We start from the raw sequence: 24796 nt of genomic DNA on the forward strand, positions 1-24796 counted from the left end.
GCCGCATTTTCTTCTTGATTCGATCTCACGGTGCTGCCGGCGCTCGGTCCCGAGCCGACATGGCGCGGCTCCATCCACGGCGGCGTCGCCGGCCACTTCCTCCACGACGTCGCTCCCTCAGCGGCGACGTCCACATCAGTAGGAGCTGCTGCTGCTTTAGCTCTCGCTCGCGCTGCTGCTCTGCTCTTGCTCTCGGTCCCCTGCCTGGTCTGCTCTTGCTATTGCTCTTGCTCTTGCTCTTGCTGCGCTGCTGCTCTCGCTCTTGCTCTTGCTTGCGATGCTGCTCCGATTTGGCTACACTTCAGTCGACTGAATCGACTTTTGGGTCAGTCGATTTTCAGGGGGTGGGGGCTCGCCGGAGTTAAGGAAGAACCAGCCGCAGCGGGGAGGGGGGCTCGCCGGAGAGGTACCCACTATCTATCTTAGGGTTCAGGGTGGGGGCGGTGGTCGCCGGCGTGGTGGGCGGTGGCGGGGATTGCGGAGAAAAAGCTCGGCACGGGGGCCTAGAGGGATGGGGGCGGGGCGGACCAGCGGTGGGGAGTGATTTCGGGGCGGGGCGCGCCGCGGCGCGGGCGGCGGTTTGGCCGGTGGTGTCAGTCGACTGATGCTGCTACACGACCAGCTGCCCCGGCTCTCGCACGCGCTGCTGCTACTGCTTTTCTGCTACTAGTGCTTCAGTTTCGACAGTAAAATTCAGTTTCGACAGTTAAGTTCAGTTTCGACAGTTAAATTCAGTTTGACAGTTAAGTTCAGAGATGAGCGGCTGATGTATTTTACATCTAGCACTTTGTGGTTATGTATTTTACGTCATCTATTGGAGATGCTATTAGAATTCCACTCAGGTTAACGTTGTCTCTCTTGTCCTGCTTCAGCCTCGGCGTCGTACAACTCACCGGAGCTGCTCCAACGATGAAACCCTCCATCACAGCGGAGCAGTACCCCGGGCTCCATCTCAAGATGCCTAAGATCTTCTTCCCCTCCTCCGACAGCCAAGTCAGCGGGATCATCCTCACCGACCAACCCAATCACGCTGAGATCGACATGGCTTCGCCAAAGAGGTTGTACACTTGTTGCATCTCTTTTTTACTCTACATGTTATATATATTGTCCACTGAGCACACGTAGTAACGTGAAATACGATTAGTTTCTCCTACTATATGACAAGCAGTGAGGTACCAGGCAACTTAGCTATCCGTGATGGACTCTCTTGAACGCCATCATTATTTATCTCTGCGCGTTTGAGCTGTGCATTTGTCGATGGGCCTGGGAGTTGAGCTAGTAGGGCAGTGGCCTGGGTCCAAAGTAGTAGAAGTAGCACAAAAACATTTTTTGAGTGTAGGCTTTTCCTTGCTCAAGCCTGCCTACTAGAATCGCCAGTGCTTGAAAGGAAAAGTGAAGGAAAACATAGGAATTGGAAAGTTTCCTATGGTACTACTATTCATGCATTTGGTTCAAAGGAATGGAGCAAAGGAAAACTGTAGGATTTGTTCCTTTAGTGTCTCCTTGAAAGAAAAACCGTAGGAATTTTAATATCCACTTGTCCTCCTTTTCAAATTCCTATTCATGAAGCACAAGACTAAGAGATAGTAGCATAATAGCATTATAACCGTACATTTTCTTGTGGTTTGACTTAATCTCACCATGCTTCTTTGCATCCTGTGATCTTCCAATTCTTGTGAATCAAACACCCAGATTGGCAGAAATCCTGTGTTTTTAAATTCTCTGTTTTGCACGTGCATTCCTATCCTATTACTGTGTATTTCCTATCCCGTGTTGTTAGAATCCTCCAATTCAAACGAGCCCTTACAGAATTACTTCTCTTACAGATAGTTGTCAAAGAAAACCTTGTGTGGTTTGTCCTGCTCCTGCTGCGCCGTCGTCCACCCCAGCTCAGCTGCTCCAATGATAGAAGGGTCCAGCACAGCAGGGATCCAGCCTCCAGACTGTCTTTCGCCGCCTCAGATCTTCTTCCCCGCCGCGGCAGCCATGACAACTGCATTACCATCATCAACCGAGCAGATGACCTCGAGGACTACACGGGTCCGCAAGAGAGGTCGCACTCTTTCGTGTCTGCTTACGTTATGCATCGCTTAATATTACATGCTACTTTATCGTCATGTTCACCAATTAGACTCTGATTCAGCTCCAAACTAAAGGTCAAACTTGAGTTTTTAAATGGTTGTGGGGTACATATCGGGGCCGCAATCAATAGTATCTATCTACTATCTGGTTAATCTCTGGTGTCTACTATGAGTTTCATGTTGGGTGGGAAACAAACAGTAAAGAAGCCATTATCTGTATTTTTTAACTGAAGACATTATCTGCCTGCTATCATTGGTTTTGGGTCTATCCACAGGTTGCTACCATCACTCTGGATTTCTGCATGCACTCCTTACATAATCTCACTATGTTTTATTCCTATGCATGTCAGTTATTGTACACAATGGAACTGAACATATAGAGCAAAAGAGACGATCCTTGCGTGGCAATAAAATTTCATGCAGACGTCGCTCCATGGTAGGCGCAAAGGCAGCCCCCCTCCCACCCATTTCGGATTGTAACCGAGAGGAAGATATCTGTTCTGAGGGGGATTCAGAAGGAGAAGACCACTCCTATTTACCCCCTGAGGTCTTCGCTCTAACTTGGCATGCTGATGTTGGTTATATCATGCATATGGTGCCTTGCATTGCTTACTTTATACATCAAATATGTCATCTGCTTAGTTTAGACATGCTTTGTGTGAATGCCATCTGTTTAGTTTATTCATTGTTTATGTGAATTATGCAACGCCATCTTGTTTAGCCAGGCATCATATATGTGAATTTTGCAATGCCATCCTGCTTAGCCAGTCATCTTATATGTGAATTATATCAGGCCATCCTTTTTTTCGTTACGTATTACATTTGTCAACAATGTTAGTACATTCAACTACTCTTCATGTGCATCAGCCATTTGACACGGTGATGGAAAATTCTGGAGTGAAAACAAGGTCTTCAGAGCAGACTATGCTATCTGATGAAGCGCATATCTCGCTGGTTACGGATAGCTCCTCAGAGGAGGATTCAGAGACAGATGACCAGTCCTATTCCCCCCCCCGAGGTGTATGCTCTAACTTGGCAGGGTTATGTTGCTCATATCGTGCGTATGGTGTCTTGCATTGCTATGTCATTTGATTAGTTTAGACATGCTTTGTGTGAATGCCACCTGTTTAGTGTCTAATTACCATATATGTGAATTATGCATTGCCATCTTGTTGCAAGACATTATATATGTGAATTATGCAATGATATCTTGTTGCAAAGGCATTATATATGTGAATTATGCAATGCCATGTTGTTTAGCCAATCATCATGTATGTGAATTATATCATGCTATCATTTTTTGTATTACGTGTTCCATTTGTCGACAACGTTTGTATATTCAACTACTCTTCCTGTGCATCAGCCATTTGAAGCGGTGATGGAAGTATCTGGAGTGAAAACAAGGTATTCAGAGCAGACAATGCTACCTGCTGAAGCAGACATCTTGCTGGTTACAGAGAGCTCCTCAGAGGAGGATTCAGAGACTGATGACCAGTCCTATTTCCCCCTGAGGTCTATGCTCAAACTTGGCAGGGTTATATTACCCATGTCATGCATGTTGTCTTGCATTGCTTAGTTTTTACATCATATATGGATTGCCATCTGCTTACTTGATTACTATATAAATCATATATTTGAATTATATCATGCCATCATGTTTACATACACAGCATCTATCTGGATTATGGCATGGCAACCCATTTAATAAAGACATCATATAGTTATATCATCTCATCCTGTTTAGTGTTTACAGTCATCATATTTTGAATTATGTCATTCTATCCGTGAATTATATCATGCTATCATGTTTCCATAGGCGGCATGTATGTGAATTATGGCATGCCAACCTATTTAATAAACACATTATATAGTTATATCATGTCATCCTGTTTACATAGTCATCATATTTTGAACTATGTATTTCCATCTTTTTTAGTTAGCCATCATAATGTGAAATTGTGTCATGCTATCCTGTTTAGTTAGCCATCATATATGTGAAATCGTGTCATGCTATCCAGTTTGGTTAGACAACATAAATGTGAATTATTTCATGCCCTCTTTTATTCCCCACTATCCATTGCACCTGTCTATCATACAACATCTGTACATTCAATTACTTTTCTTGTTTATCAGCCATTTGAATTGGAGAGGGTGATGGCAGTATCTAAGGGAGTAACAACACGGTCTTAAGAAAAGATAGTGCTACCAGTTGATGCAGATAGAACCACGGTTGTACTTGCCCAAGAACCAGCCCCACCACACATAACCCAGACTCTCGCAGATTGTACCCCTACCCAGTTGGACAGAGAACCAACTACACCCCTTCTAACCCCAACCCCAGCAGATAGTAACCCAGTTCCAGTTGACACAACACCGTCTCCACCACAGAGCACCCAAACATGAGCAGTTAGTAAGGGAACTGCAGTGCCCAAAGCACGAGGACCACCACTCTGAATCCCGAATTGTTCTCAGGTCAGGTTCTGGAGCTATGGTTCATACTCCTTTGCTCTTGCATCACTGTATTTACTCATACCAACTATTTTCAAATTTGAAGGATGGAATTCAAACTCCAATGGCGCAACAGGTATGTTTTAAACCTGTTTCTTTAACTGGTTTGCTGTTGTACTTGCTCAATGTTGATTTCAATTTCAATTGAATAAACAATTATGTTCTCATGTCATGCACATTACAAGTGTTGTTATTGCTCTATAGTTTTCCACACTTATATTCTGTCTATTCTGCTTTGTCTTGAACAAATATTATTTGAACTGTGTCTCTATCTTGATTTGGCAACAAAAACTAGAATGATATAGACCATAAAGTGACCATGGTACATAGATATATGTTTGTTTCTTGCTGTTATCCTGTCCACTTTACTACTGAACTTATTTACCAAAATGAGTTTCATATACAACATGGTAAACCTGTGATGTGTCTGCTTGTTTCTCTTTTAGAATGCGGACAAAATATTGGCGAACAGTACCCCGTTATGCAATGGTAAAGGAAGTAATGCAAATAAGGTTCAAGATAGTGAGACATCCCTGTTGGTCTCCAAGAAAGCTGATAAAAACTACCTTGACGACAATGAGAGAACCCAAAAGTCATGTCTTGATGTAGTGTTCGAGTTACTCGCCACTACTGCTGGCACAAGCTCTTTGAACTCGCAGCCTGAATCAGTTCGTCTTCTTGAGTCTCAACTTCAAGTTGAAAGACATTGATCAGATGTGCTGAAGGACTGAGGAAGTCCCTGCAGAATTCAGATGCATACTTTCTGATGCAACAGAAAGCGTTGGAGGATTTAAGCGCCAAACAAGAGTAAGTTAATAAGCTTGTTAAGCATCTTGCCAGCATTATGGGTACCTAGGATATTGTTTCTTGAGCTCTTCTAAAGTGGTTTCAGTTCTGGACTTGTTTTGCTGCGGCGTTTATTTGCACTGGTCGCCAACTTTGACAACCGGTGTATATGATATGCTGCTTTGTTCCCTATATTTGCACTGGTGGCGAACTTTGATGCCCAGTGGATGTAATATGTTTGTAATAGCCGTGATAGCCTAGCATAAGTTGCTTGCTTATTTATTTCCTTGTTGTCTTGTTTATTTGTTTGCTTGTAGTCAGTGCAGTTCTGTTTCCACGGTTTGCTAGTGGCCGCAATAACCTATTCTTTAATACTAGGCCACAATAATCATGGGCTACATATTTACTGTAGTTACCATGGGCCTCCTACGGGTTGCAGAAACAATGGGCCTTCTAAGGGCCATAGAAACAATGGGCCTTCTACGGGCCATAGCATCAATGGGCCTCCTACGGGCCGTAGAAACAATGGGCCTTCCAAGGGCCATAGAAACAATGGGCCTTCTATGGGCCATAGTATCAATGGGTCATATGATCGATAGGCCAAACATGGGCCAATAACAGACCACGTTATGGGCTGTAAACGGACTAGATTTGGAATCGTCCGTTCATGGGCCGACAATAACGGGCCGTTGTTAATCGGCCATTTTTGATGATGCTATGAAAACGGCCCAACGGATTAATGGGTCGCAAACGGGCCGATTATAACCACGGGCTGAATTTGGCCCACAAGCAGAAAAGGCCAGTAACGGGCCATAAGTGACCAAATGCTAGAAATGAGCCCAAGAATAAATGGGCCCTGAGAAGGCCGAAAGATAACACGGTTTAATGGCCCAATGGAATAATGGGCCGTTGATGGGTATAAAGCGGTACACTATTCATTGTGGGCCAGATTCACCACGGGCCGTTAATGGGCCAAGAGTTATGATACGTCTCCAACGTATCTATAATTTTTGATTGTTCCATGCTATATTATATTCTGTTTTGCACATTATTGGCATTATTATACACTTCTATATTATTTTTGGGACTAACCTATTAACCGGAGGCCCAGCCCAGAATTGCTCTTTTTTGCCTATTTCAGAGTTTCGCAGAAAAAGAATATCAAATGGAGTCCAAACGGAATGAAACCTTCGGGAACGTGATTTTCGGAATGAACGTGATCCAGAGGACTTGGACCCTACGTCAAGACATCAACCAGGAGGCCACAAGGTAGGGTGGCGCGCCGACCCCCTGGGCGCACCCTCCACCCTCGTGGGCCCCCTGTTGCTCCACCGACGTACTCCTTCCTCCTATATATACCTACGTACCCCCAAACTACCAGATACGGAGCCAAAAACCTAATTCCACTGCCGCAATGTTCTGTACCCGTGAGATCCCATCTTGGGGCCTGTTCCGGAGCTCCGCCGGAGGGGGCATCGATCACGAAGGGCTTCTACATCAACACCATAGCCTCTCCGATGATGTGTGAGTAGTTTACCTCAGAGCTTCGGGTCCATATTTATTAGCTAGATGGCTTCTTCTCTCTTTTTGGATCTCAATACAATGTTCTCCCCCTCTCTCGTGGAGATCTATTCGATGTAATCTTCTTTCTGCGGTGTGTTTGTTGAGACCGATGAATTGTGGGTTTATGATCAAGATTATCTATTAACAATATTTGAATCTTCTCTGATATTTCTTGCAATGGGAGAAGTGCTTAGCTTTGGGTTCAATCTTGCGGTGTCCTTTCCCAGTGACAGTAGCGGCAGCAAGGCACGTATTGTATTGTTGCCATCGAGGATAACAAGATGGGGTTTATATCATATTGCATGAATTTATTCCTCTACATCATGTCATCTTGCTTAAAGCGTTACTCTGTTCTTATGAACTTAATACTCTAGATGCATGCTGATAGCGGTCGATGTGTGGAGTAATAGTAGTAGATGCAGGCAGGAGTCGGTCTACTTGTCTCGGACGTGATGCCTATATACATGATCATACCTAGATATTCTCATAACTATGCTCAATTCTGTCAATTGCTCAACAATAATTTGTTCATCCACCGTAAATACTTATGCTCTTGAGAGAAGACACTAGTGAAACCTATGGCCCCGGGGTCTATTTTCCATCGTATTAATCTTCCAACAGTTAGCTATTTCCGTTGCCTTTTATTTTGCTTTTATTTTACTTTGCATCTTTATCATAAAAATACCAAAAATATTATCTTATCATTTCCATCAGATCTCACTCTCGTAAGTGACTGTGTAGGGATTGACAACCCCTTATCGCGTTGGTTGCGAGGATTTATTTGTTTGTGTAGGTGCGAGGGACTCGTGTGTGGCCTCCTACTGGATTGATACCTTGGTTCTCAAAAACTGAGGGAAATACTTACGCTACTTTGCTGCATCACCCTTTCCTCTTCAAGGGAAAACCAACGCAGTGCTCAAGAAGTAGCAAGAAGGATTTCTGGCGCCGTTGCCGGGGAGTCTACGCAAAAGTCAACATACCAAGTACCCATCACAAACCCTTATCTTCCGCATTATATTATTTGCCATTTGCCTCTCGTTTTCCTCTCCCCCACTTCACCCTTGCCATTTTATTCGCCCTCTCTCTTTTTCGTTTGCTTTGCCGTTATGGCTAGTCCTCTATCTTCTCCGTTGTCTCCCGAGAATGAAGTTCTAAATTTTAAGCAAAGGGAGGGAGAAAATCTAAAAGACGCTTGGTATAGAATTTGCAATGCTCAAAATAGATCTACCAGGGAGGAATCTACTTCCGTTCTTCCCCGCAATTTTTATGTAGGCGCTACTTCTTGGTATAGATATATCCTTGATACCATTACCGGAGGGAATTTCTTGGGTAGCCATACTCTTGATTCTTATAATGCTATGATAGATTTGTTTGGCTCACCACCTCTTTTGGTTAATGGAACTGTGTTAACTTTGGAGCATGTAATGCAAAGACTTGAAATTATTGAAAATAAAGTTGATACCGTAGAGTTAATTGAAAATCTGGATAAAACGATACACAACCAGATTACCCAATATGGATCTAAAGTAGGAGTCACTTTGAAAATATTAAGGAGAAGGAACCCATAGTTAATGAAAGAATAAATCAAGATTCCACTAGAATCGATAAACTTGGGGGTATCATTACCATCTTGGGAACCACTTTTTCTTTCGTAAAGAATACCCCTATTCCTCCAACTATAATTGCCAAGCCTATGTATGTTCCTAAAAACAAGGGTGAATCCTCTAGTAAGGAAACTGCGGATCTCAAATCTATAAGTATTCATCCCAATCTTTTTGCTATCATTAAGGAACCATTTGCTACAAATGGATTTTTCGATTTTGTGCCTAGGAGTTTGATAATTAATAAAAAGAAATAAACTCCTAAGGGTGATAGATGTCTTATTAAAGAGTTGCCTACCAAAGATTGCAATACCTAGATCTATCCTTGCTTTTATGCCTAGCTAGGGGCGTTAAACGATAGCGCTTGTTGGGAGGCAACCCAATTTTTTTTTAGTTTTTTTTCTTTTTGCTTCTGTTTAGGAATAAATATTTGATCTATCCTCTGGTTAGATGTGTTTTTATGTTTAATTAGTGTTTGTGCCAAGTTAAACCTATAGGATCTTCTTGGATGATAGTTATTTGATCTTGCTGTAAATTCCAGAAACTTTCTGTTCACGAAAATAATTGTTAAAAATCACCAGAACGTGATAAAATATTGATTACAATTGCTGCTGATCAATAAACAAATTGTCTAGGTCTTCCTATTTTCTCTGAATTTTTGAAGTTCCAGAAGTTTGCGTTAGTTATAGATTACTACAGACTGTTCTGTTTTTGACAGATTCTGTTTTCGTCTGTTGTTTGCTTATTTTGATGAATCTATGGCTAGTAAAATAGTTTATAAACCATAGAGAAGTTGGAATACAGTAGGTTTAACACCAATATAAATAAAGAATGAGTTCATTACAGTACCTTAAAGTGGTGTTTTGTTTTCTTTCGCTAACGGAGCTTACGAGATTTTCTGCTGAGTTTTGTGTTGTGAAGTTTTCAAGTTTTGGGTGAAAGATTTGATGGATTATGGAACAAGGAGTGGCAAGATCCTAAGCTTGGGGATGCCCAAGGCACCCCAAGATAATCTAAGGACACCTAAAAGCCACAGCTTGGGGATGCCCCGGAAGGCATCCCCTCTTTCGTCTACTTCCATCGGTAACTTTACTTGGAGCTATATTTTTATTCACCACATGATATGTGTTTTGCTTGGAGCGTCTTGTATTATTTGAGTATTTATTTGTTAGTTTACCACAATCATCCTTGCTGTACACACCTTTTGAGAGAGTCACACTTGATTCGGAATTTATTATAATACTCTATGTGCTTCACTTATATTTTTTGAGCTATATAGTTTTGCTCTAGTGCTTCACTTATATCTTTTAGAGCACGGTGGTGGATTTGTTTTCTAGAAACTATTGATCTCTCATGCTTCACTTATATTATTTTGAGAGTCTTTAAATAGGATGGCAATTTGCTTTAATTAATATCATGAGAAACTTCATGCTTGATAATTGTTTTGAGATATAAAGGTAGTAATATCATAGTTGTGCTAGTTGAGTAATTGTGGAATTCAAAAAATACATGTGTTGGAGTTTGTGATTCCCGTAGCATGCACGTATGGTGAAACGTTATGTAACGAAGTCGGAGCATGAAGTATTTGTTGATTGTCTTCCTTTGTGTGGCGGTCGGGATCGCGCGATGGTTAACTCCTACCAACCCTTCCCCTAGGAGCATGCGTAGTAGTACTTTGCTTCGAGGGCTAATAATTTTTTTGCAATAAGTATATGAGTTCTTTATTACTAATGTGAGTCCATGGATTATACGCACACTTACCTTTCCGCAAATTTCTAGCCTCTTCGGTACCACGCATTGCCCTTTCTCACCTTGAGAGTTGGTGCAAACTTCGCCGGTGCATCCAAACCCCGTGATATGATATTCTCTATCACACATAAACCTCCTTATATCTTCCTCAAAACAGCCACCATACCTACCTATCATGGCATTTCCATAGCCATTCCGAGATATAATGCCATGCAACTTTCCACCGTTTCATTCATCATGACATACTCCATTATTGTCATATTGCTTTGCATGATCATGTAGTTGACATTGTATTTGCGTCAAAGCCACCGTTCATAATTCTTTCATACATGTCGCTCTTGATTCATTGCATATCCCGGTACACCGCCGGAGGCATTCATATAGAGTCATATTTTGTTCTAAGTATTGAGTTGTAATTCATGAGTTGTAAGTAAATAAAAGTGTGATGATCATCGTTATTAGAGCATTGTCCCAAGTGAGGAAAGGATGATGGAGACTATGATTCCCCCACAAGTCGGGATGAGACTCCGGACTAAATAATAATAAAAAGAGGTAAAAAAGAGAAAAGGCCCAAATAAAAAAAATGATGAGAGAAAAAGAGAGAAGGGACAATGTTACTATCCTTTTACCACACTTGTGCTTCAAAGTAGCACCGTGATCTTCATAATAGAGAGTCTCTCATTTTGTCACTTTCATATACTAGTGGGAAATTTCATTATAGAACTTGGCTTGTATATTCCAATGATGGGCTTCCTCAAATGCCCGAGGTCTTCGTGAGCAAGCAAGTTGGATGCACACCCACTTAGTTTCCTTTTGAGCTTTCATACACTTATAGCTCTAGTGCATCCGTTGCATGGCAATCCCTACTCCTCGCATTAACATCAATTGATGGGCATCTCCATAGCCCGTTGATTAGCCTCGTTGATGTGAGACTTTCTCCTTTTTTGTCTTCCCACATAACCCCTACCATTATACCTTATTCCACCATAGTGCTATATCCATTGCTTGCGCTCACGTATTGCGTAAGAGTTGAAAAGGCTGAAGCGCGTTAAAAGTATGAACCAAATGCTTGGCCAAAACCGGGGTTGTACATGATATGAATATTTTGAGTGGGGAAGATGGGGCATAGCCAGACTATATGATTTTGTAGGGATAACTTGCTTTGGCTATGTTATTTTGATAAGACATAATTGCTTAGTTAGTATGCTTGAAGTATTATTGTTTTTATGTCAACATTAAAATTTTATCTTGAATCATATCAAATCTGAACATTAATGCCAAAATAAGAAGAATTATATTGAAATTATGCCAAGTAGCATTCCACATCAAAAATTCTGTTTTTATCATTTACCTACTCGAGGACGAGCAGGAATTAAGCTTGGGGATGCTTGATACGTCTCCAACGTATCTATAATTTTTGATTGTTCCATGCTATATTATATTCTATTTTGGACATTATTGGGCTTTATTATACACTTTTATATTATTTTTGGGACTAACCTATTAACCGGAGGCCAGCCCAGAATTGTTGTTTTTTGCCTATTTCAGTGTTTCGCAGAAAAGAATATCAAACGGAGTCCAAACGGAATGAAACCTTCGGGAACGTGATTTTAGGAACGAACGTGATCCAGAGGACTTGGAACCTACGTCAAGACATCAACCAGGAGGCCACGAGGTAGGGGGGCGCGCCTACCCCCCTGGGCGCGCCCTACACCCTCGTGGGCCCCCTATTGCTCCACCGACGTACTCCTTCCTCCTATATATAACTACGTACCCCCAAACTACCACATACGGAGCCAAAAACCTAATTCCACCGCGGCAACCTTCTGTACCCATGAGATCCCATCTTGGGGCCTATTCCGGAGCTCCGCCGGAGGGGGCATCGATAACAGAGGGCTTCTACATCAACACCATAGCCTCTCCGATCATGTGTGAGTAGTTTACCTCAGACCTTCGGGTCCATAGTTATTAGCTAGATGGCTTCTTCTCTCTTTTTGGATCTCAATACAATGTTCTCCCCCTCTCTCATGGAGATCTATTCGATGTAATCTTCTTTTTGCGGTGTGTTTGTTGAGACCGATGAATTGTGGGTTTATGATCAAGTTTTATCTATGAACAATATTTGAATCTTCTCTGAATTCTTTTATGTATGATTGGTTATCTTTGCAAGTCTCTTCGAATTATCAGTTTGGTTTGGCCTAATAGATTGATCTTTCTTGCAATGGGAGAGGTGCTTAGCTTTGGGTTCAATCTTGCGGTGTCCTTTCCCAGTGACAGTAGCGGCAGCAAGGCACATATTGTATTGTTGCCATCGAGGATAACAAGACGGGGTTTATATCATATTGCATGAATTTATCCCTCTACATCATGTCATCTTGCTTAAAGCGTTACTCTGTTCTTATGAACTTAATACTCTAGATGCATGCTGGATAGCGGTCGATGTGTGGAGTAATAGTAGTAGATGCAGGCAGGAGTCGGTCTACTTGTCTCGGATGTGATGCCTATATACATGATCATACCTAGATATTCTCATAACTATGCTCAATTCTGTCAATTGCTCAACAGTAATTTGTTCATCCACCGTAAATACTTATGCTATTGAGAGAACCAACTAGTGAAACCTATGGCCCCCGGGTCTATTTTCCATCATATTAATCTTCCAACACTTACCTATTTCCATTGCCTTTTAGTTTGCTTTTATTTTACTTTGCATATTTATCATAAAAATACCAAAAATATTATCTTATCATTTCTATCAGATCTCACTCTCGTAAGTGACCGTGTAGGGATTGACAACCCCTTATCGCGTTGGTTGTGAGGATTTATTTGTTTGTGTAGGTGCGAGGGACTCGTGTGTGGCCTCCTACTGGATTGATACCTTGGTTCTCAAAAACTGAGGGGAATACTTACGCTACTTTGCTGCATCACCCTTTCCTCTTCAAGGGAAAACCAACGCAGTGCTCAAGAGGTAGCAAGTTACAAATGGCCTCATATGGGCCGAAAGACATCGTGGGCCATACATGGGCCGGAAGTTACAACGGGCTGGAATCATATTGGACGGCCCAGATGAAGCTACTGGGCTTAATTCCGATTGGCCGTCATGGGCCGTGAGTTAGCGGGCCGTAAATGGGCTATATACGAACAAACTGTTAACATGCTTTCCGTGGGCCGACCCGTTACCTTTTGACCAAGTCAAACGGGCGGCCTTTTCACCGGAATTGGCCTATGTTGGGCCATGCCATGTGTCGATGTATCATAGGCGCCTCCTGTCCAATGAATGGATGACATCTATGCCAACAGTGAGCCAACACATTTTTCCTCTCGCCAATGAGAATTTTACACGTGGAAAATCCTCATTGGTCCGGGCTGTTAGCGGGTTATCGGATCCAAAACCAGACCCGATAGCTTAACGGCGACCCGTTATGGTGGGTGCCATGTGTCGGTCACCCTTGACGAAAGCACTTCCATGACACGCCATTTATCGTCATGGAAGTGGACACTTCCAATGATAATTTTGGTAATGTCATGGAACACTTCTACGACAGCACATGTATGACTATCTTGATTCTGTCATAAAATCATCATGGATGTACATGCATGACAGAAAACGTGACCTACTGTGACAAACACGTATCATCATAGAAGTGTATTTTTTGTAGTGCTAAACAGTATAGAAACCAGCATGTAACATGTAGTCATAAATTCTGGAATTTGTAAAATTGATAATTGGGTTCCAATAGATGGAACAAAATTCTAGAGCGACATACAACACGTCAATTAGAGTAAAAAATGCATAATGTAGTGCAAGGTCCATATCATGTACTTCCCCCGTTCCTAAATATAAGTCTTTGTAGAGATTCTCATATGGACTACATGCGGAGCAAAATGAGTGAATCTACACTCTAAACTACATCTATGTACATCCGTATGTAGTTCATATTCAAATCTCTAGAAAGACATGTATTTAGGAACGGAGGGAGTAGTTCACATCAGAAAACAACAAAACAAGTTGTTTCTCAACTTACCATATCAAAGAAATAAGTAATGAGATGTATATTGCATAGGGGAAGAGTTGATATGATGCAATGTACCCATAAGACTCGTGACCAACTATTATTTACAATGTTCAGACAAAATTCTATTGCAGAAATAGTGCAAACCAACTCCAAACTGAAAGAAAAAGAGTGTCATTGACATCCAGGTCAAGGACAAACATATATGTTCGCAATATTAGATTAGTCATCCTCTCCCAAATATTACAGTGAATGGAGGTGTACCGGCTTTTTCTCATCACACCACTTTGTAGCTTCATCTCTCTGTTGCCGAATCAATCTGCGGATGCAAAAAGGATAGGTAAGGAATGATTGTTTGCCAATAATCAAGCAACTACGATCTAGTAAGAAAAACTAAATTAATGGAGGTCTAGGAAAGATGTGTAGTTCTACTGCAAACTGAGTAACTAACGGACAGGAATCCGAGAGAATTCAAGATAGAAGAAGACATGCCTACAGTTGCACATCAAAATTCGAAAAAGCCTGGAAGGACTCACTGATTAGAGGTAGGGGTCGAAGGGCGCAACCGCTGGGAGAAATGCAACACGGCAGGCAGAGCGCAACCACCGGGAGGAACCCCTAGTCACCACGAAGAAGAACTAGACTCTGCCCGGAGCGCGAGGGTAGGGGCGGCGGCGGCTGCAGCAAAATGACATGGCAGCGTGGGTCGTTGGTGCGGCAGGCGGGGGAGGAACGGAACAGTGAGGCAGCCACCAGCGGCAGGCACGTGGGTCAGACAAAAGGGATGGTGGATCTATGTCGTGTGGGTGGTCAGCGCTCCGTGCAGAGGACGCGCGCGAGGGGTGCGAGCCATCCATGGCTAGACATGCGCAGATCAACGGGACGGTGCTCGATCTGAGGGAGAGGTGCGAAGGAATAGGATGGGAGCTGCCGCCGCCGCTCAGATTGGGAGAGAAAGAGATAAGGAAGAGAGGGCAGGGAGAGATTAGGTGGGACGTGGGTGAGAAGGCTGAAAAATTCGAATTGCCTTCGCGCGCTAAGTTTCCGAGGCACGCGCGCGCGGATATTTTGGACGGCCTAGTTGGCTACCCATGGTCGGTTGACATTGTTTGCCGATCAACAGTTTGCCAGTAGTGCAATTTTTACAGACCCACAGTTTGATGGTATACGTTCCAACATTCCTGACGACAGTTGGATAGAAGTTTTTTCGACCGACATTCGGTCGGCGAAAGTGAGTTTTGCCAACACACGTCGGTAGGGAATGCGACGTCGTGGTGTAGTGAATGGCAACCATCACGACCTCATCCGCTCATGTGGCTGTGATTTGCTTCTCCGCTGCCAAATGCTACTTGAGCTCCTGGCTATACTGCATGCACCATGGCTTAGGGCGGCGCTTATTTGGGGGAGGGGTCGGTGATTTGGGTGGATGGTTTCACGCCGGCGATCGGGGCATGTGGGATGTGGAAGGAAGAGGAGCATGGGGGTCGGGTGTGGATTACCTGCCTGGATCGATGAGGCTGAGAAGCGTGAAGGAGGTTCGTTAGTGAGGAGGCGGCACTGCAAGAAAGGGGTGGAGGTTTCAACTTGGAAAGGAAGGAGGAAACAGGCGAAATGTGACTTTTGGTAAGGGGGAGGGGGCAAGGAGGTAGATATTTCCGCAGAAGCCAAAAATCTTGGATCGATGCAGCGAAAAAATTGGCGCGCAAAGTGTCATCGGACACGGTCCCATATTCAGCACTGTGTACGATATGTGAACATCACAAACGATTCATATGGCTTAACCCGTGTGTGATGATTTTGAACGTGCAAATTTTGGTTCGAATTTCCCTGGTTACACTGGTCATCCACGTCATTGCATAATCTAGGTACATGAAAGGAGACTACAACACACCCACACTTCCTAATCGGGCAAGTTCAGCAATTAAATAGAGCTAGTTGACCTAAACATTACTCTAACAAATTAAAGGTTTGTGCTCTTAATTAAACAAAACAAATAGTACTACTCTGGCTGGTGCTCGTCGATCTCTGCCACCTCCTCCATGTCTAGCTCGCGCCCGACGATCTCCTGGGGAAGGGGCTCCATGGCATCCATCACACTATACTCGGCAAGCATCTCCCATCCACGTCCGCCATTTCTTTGGAAAAGCCCACCGCGAGGTGGGCATGTGTGGCCGTGATCTGTGTTTGGACGGGCTCCGTCGTGGCAAGGTATGCTGCAGAAGAAGGGATGGTTGCTCGAATGCTCTCGGTGATTGCCAACTCTTCGGCCGGTCGGTTGCCGACCTTTGTCAGAGAAGCTTCATTCGATTTGTGCGGTGACCGCCACGAGCTGGGCATGGGCGGCCTTGACATGGTCATGGGTGGCCTCTACCAGGGCTAAGGCCACGGCTGCGGAACGGACAGCTGCTATGCCACTCTCGCTAGTTGCTATCTCTGAGGCAGATGTTGCTGCCGCCACCTGAGAAGCAACATCGACCGTTTGGGCTGCCTTGGCCGCCCGGTCGCAGATTGCGGCCGCGCTCACAAAGCTTGTTAGCACGCGCATGGTGGTTGCGGCTGCGCTCTCGCTGGAGTGGGCCGCTGAAGTTGCCCTCACGAAGTGGATCGACGTCCCCATCTTTCACTGGCGACGATTGAACAGTGAAATGATATCTGTGGATCGAGCTAGTGTGCTTGACACACCTTGACACCCATAACTTGTAAAGTCATATATGTGTCCATGGGTTGATGCTTATGTCTCATGCAAGAAACGGGGATGAATTTCAAATACCACGGCACCGTGGCTCTTCGGCAAACGTTCAGGTACATGCTTTTGTAATTCTAGTAAATCCAAAAATCGTCTGAAATTCATGAACCTTGGCATGCTATCATGGAATGGCATCAACATAAATCCAAAAATATTGTCCCATTTGGGGCAGGTTATGGTACAAGCTTCTCACAAACCAAAGCTTCTCACGAGAAGCCTCATGGTTCCGGTAGGGAAACGTGTCGCCTTTGTGGACAAACGAAGTCGTCGCCTCTTCTTGCTTTCAATTTTTCTGGTGTCAACATAGCACAATAGGAGTGTCGTGTCAAATTTTGGAATTTTCCGGGGTTCGTTTGGACATTTTTATATGTCAACTGAGTTTTCAAGGCATTTATGTGCATGATTCAAAATTGAACAACATGCACATGCTCCAGTGCATAAAAACGGGTTGAAAAATCAAATGTGTGTCCTTCGTTGCAAGCTTAGGTCACATGCAAGAAATTAGAATGAATGTCAAACACCTTGACACTGTCGCTTGGCCGCTAACATTGAGATACATGGTTTTAAAATTCTAGTAAATCAAAAACTCATCTGAAATTCATGAAACTTGACATAATATCATGGAACGGCATCAAGATGCCATGGTAAAATATTGTCCCATTTGGGGAAGGTTTGGGTATAAGCTTCGCTCAAACCAGAGCTTCTCACAACAAGCCTGATGGTTTCGGTAGGGAGTGTGCCACCTTTGTGGACAAAACGATATCTGTTGCCTCTTCTTGATATCAATTTTTTTCTAGTGTCAACATAGAACAATAGGAGTGTTGTGTCAATTTCTGGAATTTTTCGGGGTTCACTTGGACATTTTTATACATTAACTGAGTTTTCTATGCATTTATCTGCATAATTCATATTTGAACTACATGCACATACTCGAGTGCATATAAATGGGTTCAAAATTCAAATGTGTGTCCTTGGTCGCAGGCTTAGGTCACATGCAAGAAATGAGAATGAATATCAAACACCTTGACAATGTCGCTTGGCCGCTCACATTGAGATACATGGTTTTGAAATTCTAGTAAATCAAAACTCGTTTGAAATTCATGAAACTTGACATGATATCATCGAACGGCATCAACATGCCGTGGTAAAAATATTGTCCCATTTGGGGCAATTTTGGGGTATAAGCTTCTCACAAACCAGAGCTTCTCACAATAAGCCTGATGGTTTCGGTCGGAAACGTTTCACCTTTCTGGACGAAACGATATCCATTGCCTCTTCTTGATTTCAATTTTTTTTCTAGTGTTAACATAGAACAACAAGAGTGTTGTGTTAAATTTTGGAATTTTTTGGGGTTCGTTTGGACATTTTTATACATTAACTGGGTTTTCTATGCATTTATGTGCATAATTCAAATTTGAACTACAGGCACATGCTCCAGTGCATATAAATGGGTTCAAAATTCAAATGTGTGTCCTTGGTTGCATGCTGAAGTCCCATGCAAGAAATGGGAATGAATGTCAAACACCTTGCCACCGTTGCTCGACTGCTAACATTGAGATACATGGTTTTTAAATTCTAGTAAATCATAAAGGCGTCTGAAATTTATGAAACTTGACATGCTATCATGGAACGGCATCAACATGCCATGGTAAAAATATTGTCCCATCTAGGTCAGGTTGGGGTATAAGATTCTCAAAAACCAGAGCTTTTCACAACAAGCCTCGTGGTTACAGTAGGGAACGTTTCACCTTTCTGGACGAAACGATATCCATTGCCTCTTCTTGATTTCAATTTTCTTTGGAGTGTCAACATAGAACAATAGGAGTGTTGTGTTAAATTTTGGACTTTTTCGGGGTTTGTTTGGACATTTTTATACATTAACTGAGTTTTCTATGTATTTATGTGCATAATTCCATTTTGAACTACACGCACATGCTCCAGTGCATATCAATTGGCTGAAAATCAAATTTGTTTCCTTGGTTGCATGCTTAGGTCCCATGCAAGAAATGGGAACGAATGTCAAACACCTTGCCACCGTCGCTCGGCTGCAAACATTGAGGTACATGGTTTTCAAATTCTAGTAAATCCCAAACTCGTCTGAAATTCATGAAACTTGGCAGGCTTTCATGGAACGGCATCATCACGCCGTGTTAAAAAATTGTCCCATTCGGGGCAGGTTTGGGTATAAGCTTCTCACATAATAGAGCTTCTAACAACAAGCCTCATGGTTCCTATAGGGAATGTGCCTCCTTGGTGGATGAAACGATATTCGTTGCCTCTTGTTGTTTTCAATTTTTTTCCTAGTGGCAACATAGAGCAACAAAAGTGTCGTGTTAAAGTTTGCAATTTCGGGGTTTGTTTGGACATTTTTATACATTAACTGAGTTTTCTAGGCATTTTATTTGCATAATTCAAATTAGAACTACATGCACATGCTCCAGTGCATAAAAATGGGTTGACATATCAAATGTGTGTCCTTGGGTGCATGCTTAGGTCACATGCAAGAAATGGGAATGAATTTCAAACACCAAGGCACTGTTGATTGCCAGCAAAACATTGAGATACTTTGTTTTTAAATTCTAGTAAATCCAAAAACTCGTCTGAAATTCATAAAACTTGGCATCTATCATGGAATGCCACCTGACATGCTGTGGTTTTTCGTGTCCATTTTGAGAGAAGGCGAACTCGAATAACAGTCAACAAAGGCATTTTAAAACAAATAGCTGCCACTTTAAAATCTCAAACATTTTGTATGACTTAAATCGTTTGCGTCCTGTTAACCATTCACGTGATGCCACGCGTCACTCTTTTAATGGCTAGGAGGTGCCGGGTGGACAACTGCTTGACTGAACAGGAGGCATGTGAGCGTAGGCTCACCGCGAGGCGTGCAAGCTGTCCTCCAATTCGCAGGCTCACCGGGAAGCTGTGAGCTGTACGCCGGGTAGGCTCACTTGGAAGCAAGCCCTTTGACTTCCATGGCCGCCCACCTTGCTCACATCCTCTCCATCAATTGCACCCGAGCCGCAGTTTAATACGGGCGGCCTTACTGTTCGCCTCCCATTCCCCTCCAGCGGACCTCCATCAATGCCATGGCGCAGAAGGATCATCTGCCACTAGTCTTCCAGTTTGGAGAAGTCGACTCCGAGCCGGAGGAGATGGGAAATAAGGAGGAATGGGGCCTCATGGACATGGCCCTGAACGAGCTGGCCGCGGTGATTGCTGCCCCCGCGCCCGCCCCAGCTCCCATCCCCGCGCCCGCGCCAGCGACCATCCCCGTAGCATTGACGGGCTGGTCGCTGCTACCTCTTGAGCATGCGTTGGTTTTCCCTTGAAGAGGAAAGGGTGATGCAACAAAGTAGCGTAAGTATTTCCCTCAGTTTTTGAGAACCAAGGTATCAATCCAGTAGGAGACTACACGCAAGTCGCCCAGTACCTGCACAAACAATCAAGAACCTTGCAACCCCATTCGATAAAGGGGTTGTCAATCCCTCCAAGGCCACTTGCAAAAGTGAGATCTGATAAATATAATAAGATAAATATTTTTGGTATTTTTGTTGTATAGATTGGAAAGTAAAGATTGCAAAATAAATTAAATAGTAAACTAGAATTGTAGATCGTAAACTTATATGATGGAAAATAGACCCGGGGTCCATAGGTTTCACTAGTGGCTTCTCTCATGATAGCATATATTACGGTGGGTGAACAAATTACTGCCGAGCAATTGATAGAAAAGCGCATAGTTATGAGAATATCTATGCATGATCATGAACATAGGCATCACGTCCATGTCAAGTAGACTGAAACGATTCTGCATCTACTACTATTACTCCACACATTGACCGCTATCCAGCATGCATCTAGAGTATTAAGTTCATAAGAACAGACTAACGCATTAGGCAAGATGACATGATGTAAAGGGATAAAATCAAGCAATATGATATAAACCCCATCTTTTTATCCTCGAGGGCAACAATACAATACGTGCCTTGCTGCCCCTGCTGTCACTGGGAAAGGACACCGCAAGATTGAACCCAAAGCTAAGCACTTCTCCCATTGCAAGAAAGATCAATCTAGTAAGCCAAACTAAACTGATAATTCGAAGCGACTTGCAAAGATATCAAATCATGCATATAAGAATTCAGGGAAGAATCAAATATTGTTCATAGATAATCTTGATCATACCCACAATTCATAGGACCTCAGCAAACACACCGCAAAAAGTATTACATCGAATAGATCTCCAAGACCACCGAGGAGAACTTTGTATTGAGAACCAAAGAGAGAGAAGAAGCCATCTAGCTAATAACTATGGACCCGAAGGTCTGTGGTAAACTACTCACACATCATCGGAGAGGCTATGGTGTTGATGTAGAAGCCCTCCGTGATCGATTCCCCCTATGGGGAGCACCGGAAAAGGCCCCAAGATGGGATCTCACGGGTACAGAAGGTTGCGGTGGTGGAAAAGTGGTTTCGTGGCTCCCCTGGATGTTTTCAGGGTATAAGAGTACATATAGGCGAAGGAAGTAGGTCGGTGGAGCTACGAGGGGCCCACGAGGGTCGGGTGCGCGCCTACCCCCCCCCCCCCCCCGACGCGCCCTCCTGCCTCATGGCCGCCTCGTTGCGTCTCTGACTTCCACTCCAAGTCTCCTGGATTGCGTTTGTTACAAGAAAGATCCTCGCGAAGGTTTCATTCCGTTTGGATTCCATTTGATATTCCTTTTCTGTGAAACACTGAAATAGGCAAAAAATCAGCAACTGGCACTGGGCCTCCGGTTAATAAGTTAGTCCCAAAAATAATATAAAAGGGCATACTAAAGCCCATTAAACATCCAAAACAAATAGCATGGAACAATAAAAAATTATAGATACGTTGGAGACGTATCAGCATCCCCAAGCTTAATTCCTGCTCGGCCTCGAGTAGGTAATTGATAAAAACAGATTTTTTAATGTGGAATGCTACCTAGCGTAATTTTCGATGTAATTTTCTTTATTGTGGCATGAATATTTAGATCCATAAGATTCAAAATAAAAGTTTAATATTGACATAAAAACAAGAATACTTCAAGCATACTAATAAAGCAATCATGTCTTCTCAAAATAGCATGGCCAAAGAAAGTTATCCCTACAAAATCATATAGTCTGGCTATGCTCTATCTTCATCACACAAAATATTTAAATCATGCACAACCCCGATGACAAGCCAAGCAATTGTTTCATACTTTTGATGTTCTCAAACTTTTTCAATCTTCACGCAATACATGAGCGTGAGCCATGGACATAGCACTATAGGTGGAATAGAATGGTGCTTGTGGAGAAGACCAAAAGGAGAAGATATTCTCAGATCAACTATGCGTATCAACGAGCTATGGAGATGCCCATCAATAGATATCAATGTGAGTAAGTAGGGATTGCCATGCAACAGATGCACTAGAGCTATAAGTATATGAAAGCTCAAAAAAAGAAACTAAGTGGGTGTGCATCCAACATGCTTGCTCACGAAGACCTAGGGAAATTTGAGGAAGCCCATCATTGGAATATACAAGCCAGGTTCTATAATGTAAAATTCCCACTAGTATAAAAGTGACAACATAGGAGACTCTCTATCATGAAGATCATGGTGCTACTTTTAAGCACAAGTGTGGTAAAATGATAGTCGCATTGTCCCGTCTCTCTTTTTCTCTCATTTTTTTATTTTTTTATTTTTTTATTTGGGCCTTTCTCTCTTTTTATGGCCTCTTTTTTTCCGGAGTCTCATCCCGACTTGTGGGGGAATCATAGTCTCCATCATCCTTTCCTCACTGAGACAATGCTCTAATAATGATGATCATCACACTTTTATTTACTTACAACTCAAGAATTACAACTCAATAATTAGAACAAAATATGACTCTATGTGAATCCCTCCGGCGGTGTATTGGGATGTGCAATGAATCAAGAGTGACATGTATGAAAATCATGAACGGTGGCTTTGCCACAAATATAATGTCAACTACATTATCATGCAAAGCAATATGACAACGATGGAGCGTGTCATAATAAATGGAACGGTAGAAAGTTGCATGGCAATATATCTCGGAATGGCTATGGAAATGCCATAATAGGTAGGTATGGTGGCTGTTTTGAGGAAGGTATATGGTAGGTGTATGATACCGGCGAAAGGTGCGCGGTATTAGAGAGGCTAGCAATGATGGAAGGGTGAGAGTGCGTATATTCCATGGACTCAACATTAGTCAAAAATTACTCACATACTTATTGCAAAAATCTATTAGTTATCGAAACGAAGTACTATGCGCATGCTCCTAGCGGGATAGATTGGTAGGAAAAGACCATCGCTCGTCCCCGACCGCCACTCATAAGGAAGACAATCAACAAATAAATCATGCTCCGACTTCATCATATAACGGCTCACCATACGTGCATGCTACGGGAATCACAAACTTTAACACAAGTATCTCTCAAATTCACAACTACTCCACTAGCATGACTCTAATATCACCATCTTCATAGCTCAAAACAATCATAAGGAATCCAACTTCTCATAGTATTCGATGCACTTTATATGATAGTTTTTATTATACCCATCTTGGATGCTCATCATATTAGGACGAATTTTATAGCCAAAGCAAATTACCATGTTGTTCTGAAAGACTCAAAATAATATAAGTGAAGCATGAGAGATAAATAATTTCTATAAAATAAAACCACCACCGTGCTCTAAAAAGATATAAGTGAACCACTAGAGCAAAATTATATAGCTCAAAAGATATAAGTGAAGCACATAGAGTATTCTAATAAATTCCAATTTAGGTGTATCTCTCCAAAAGGTGTGTACAGGAAGGATGATTGTGGTAAACTAAAAATCAGAGACTCAAATCATACAAGACGCTCCAAGCAAAACACATATCATGTGGTGAATAGAAATATAGCCTCAAGTAAAGTTACCGATAGACGAAGACAAAAGAGGGGATGCCTTCCAGGGCATCCCCAAGCTTAGGCTTTTGGTTGTCCTTGAATTTTACCTTGGTGTTCCTTGGGCATCCCCAATCTTAGGCTCTTGCCACTCCTTATTCCAAAATCCATCAAATCTTTACCCAAAAACTTGAAAACTTCACAACACAAAACTTAAACAGAAAACCTCATGAGCTCCGTTAGTGTAAGAAAACAAACCACCACTTTAAGGTACCGTAATGAACTCATTATTTATTTATATTGGTTTTAAACCTACTGTGTTCCAACTTCTCTGTGGTTCATACCCCCCGATACTAGCCATAGATTCATCAAAATAAGCAAACAACACACGCAAAACAGAATCTGTCAAAAACAGAATAGTCTGTAGTAATCTGTATAAAATGAATACTTCTGGAACTCCAAAAATTCTGAAATAAATTGGTGGTCGTGAGGAATTTGTCTATTAATAATCCTAAAAAATAATCAACCTAAAAGAACTCTCCAGTAAAAAAATGGCAGCTAATCTTGTGAGCGCTAAAGTTTTTGTTTTTTACAGCAAGATCGCAAAGACTTCACCCAAGTCTTCCCAAAGGTTCTACTTGGCACAAACACTAATTAAAACATAAAATCACATATAAACAGAATCTAGATGAATTATTTATTACTAAACAGTAACAAAAAACAAGGAACGAAAATAAAATTGGGTTGCCTCCCAACAAGCGCTATCGTTTAACGCCCCTAGCTAGGCATAAAAACAAGAATAGATCTAGGTGTTATCATCTTTGGTATGCAATCCATATG

The sequence above is a fragment of the Triticum aestivum genome, chromosome 4D (genome assembly GCF_018294505.1).
Source record: "Triticum aestivum cultivar Chinese Spring chromosome 4D, IWGSC CS RefSeq v2.1, whole genome shotgun sequence".
In the NCBI taxonomy this organism is placed as follows: domain Eukaryota; kingdom Viridiplantae; phylum Streptophyta; class Magnoliopsida; order Poales; family Poaceae; genus Triticum; species Triticum aestivum.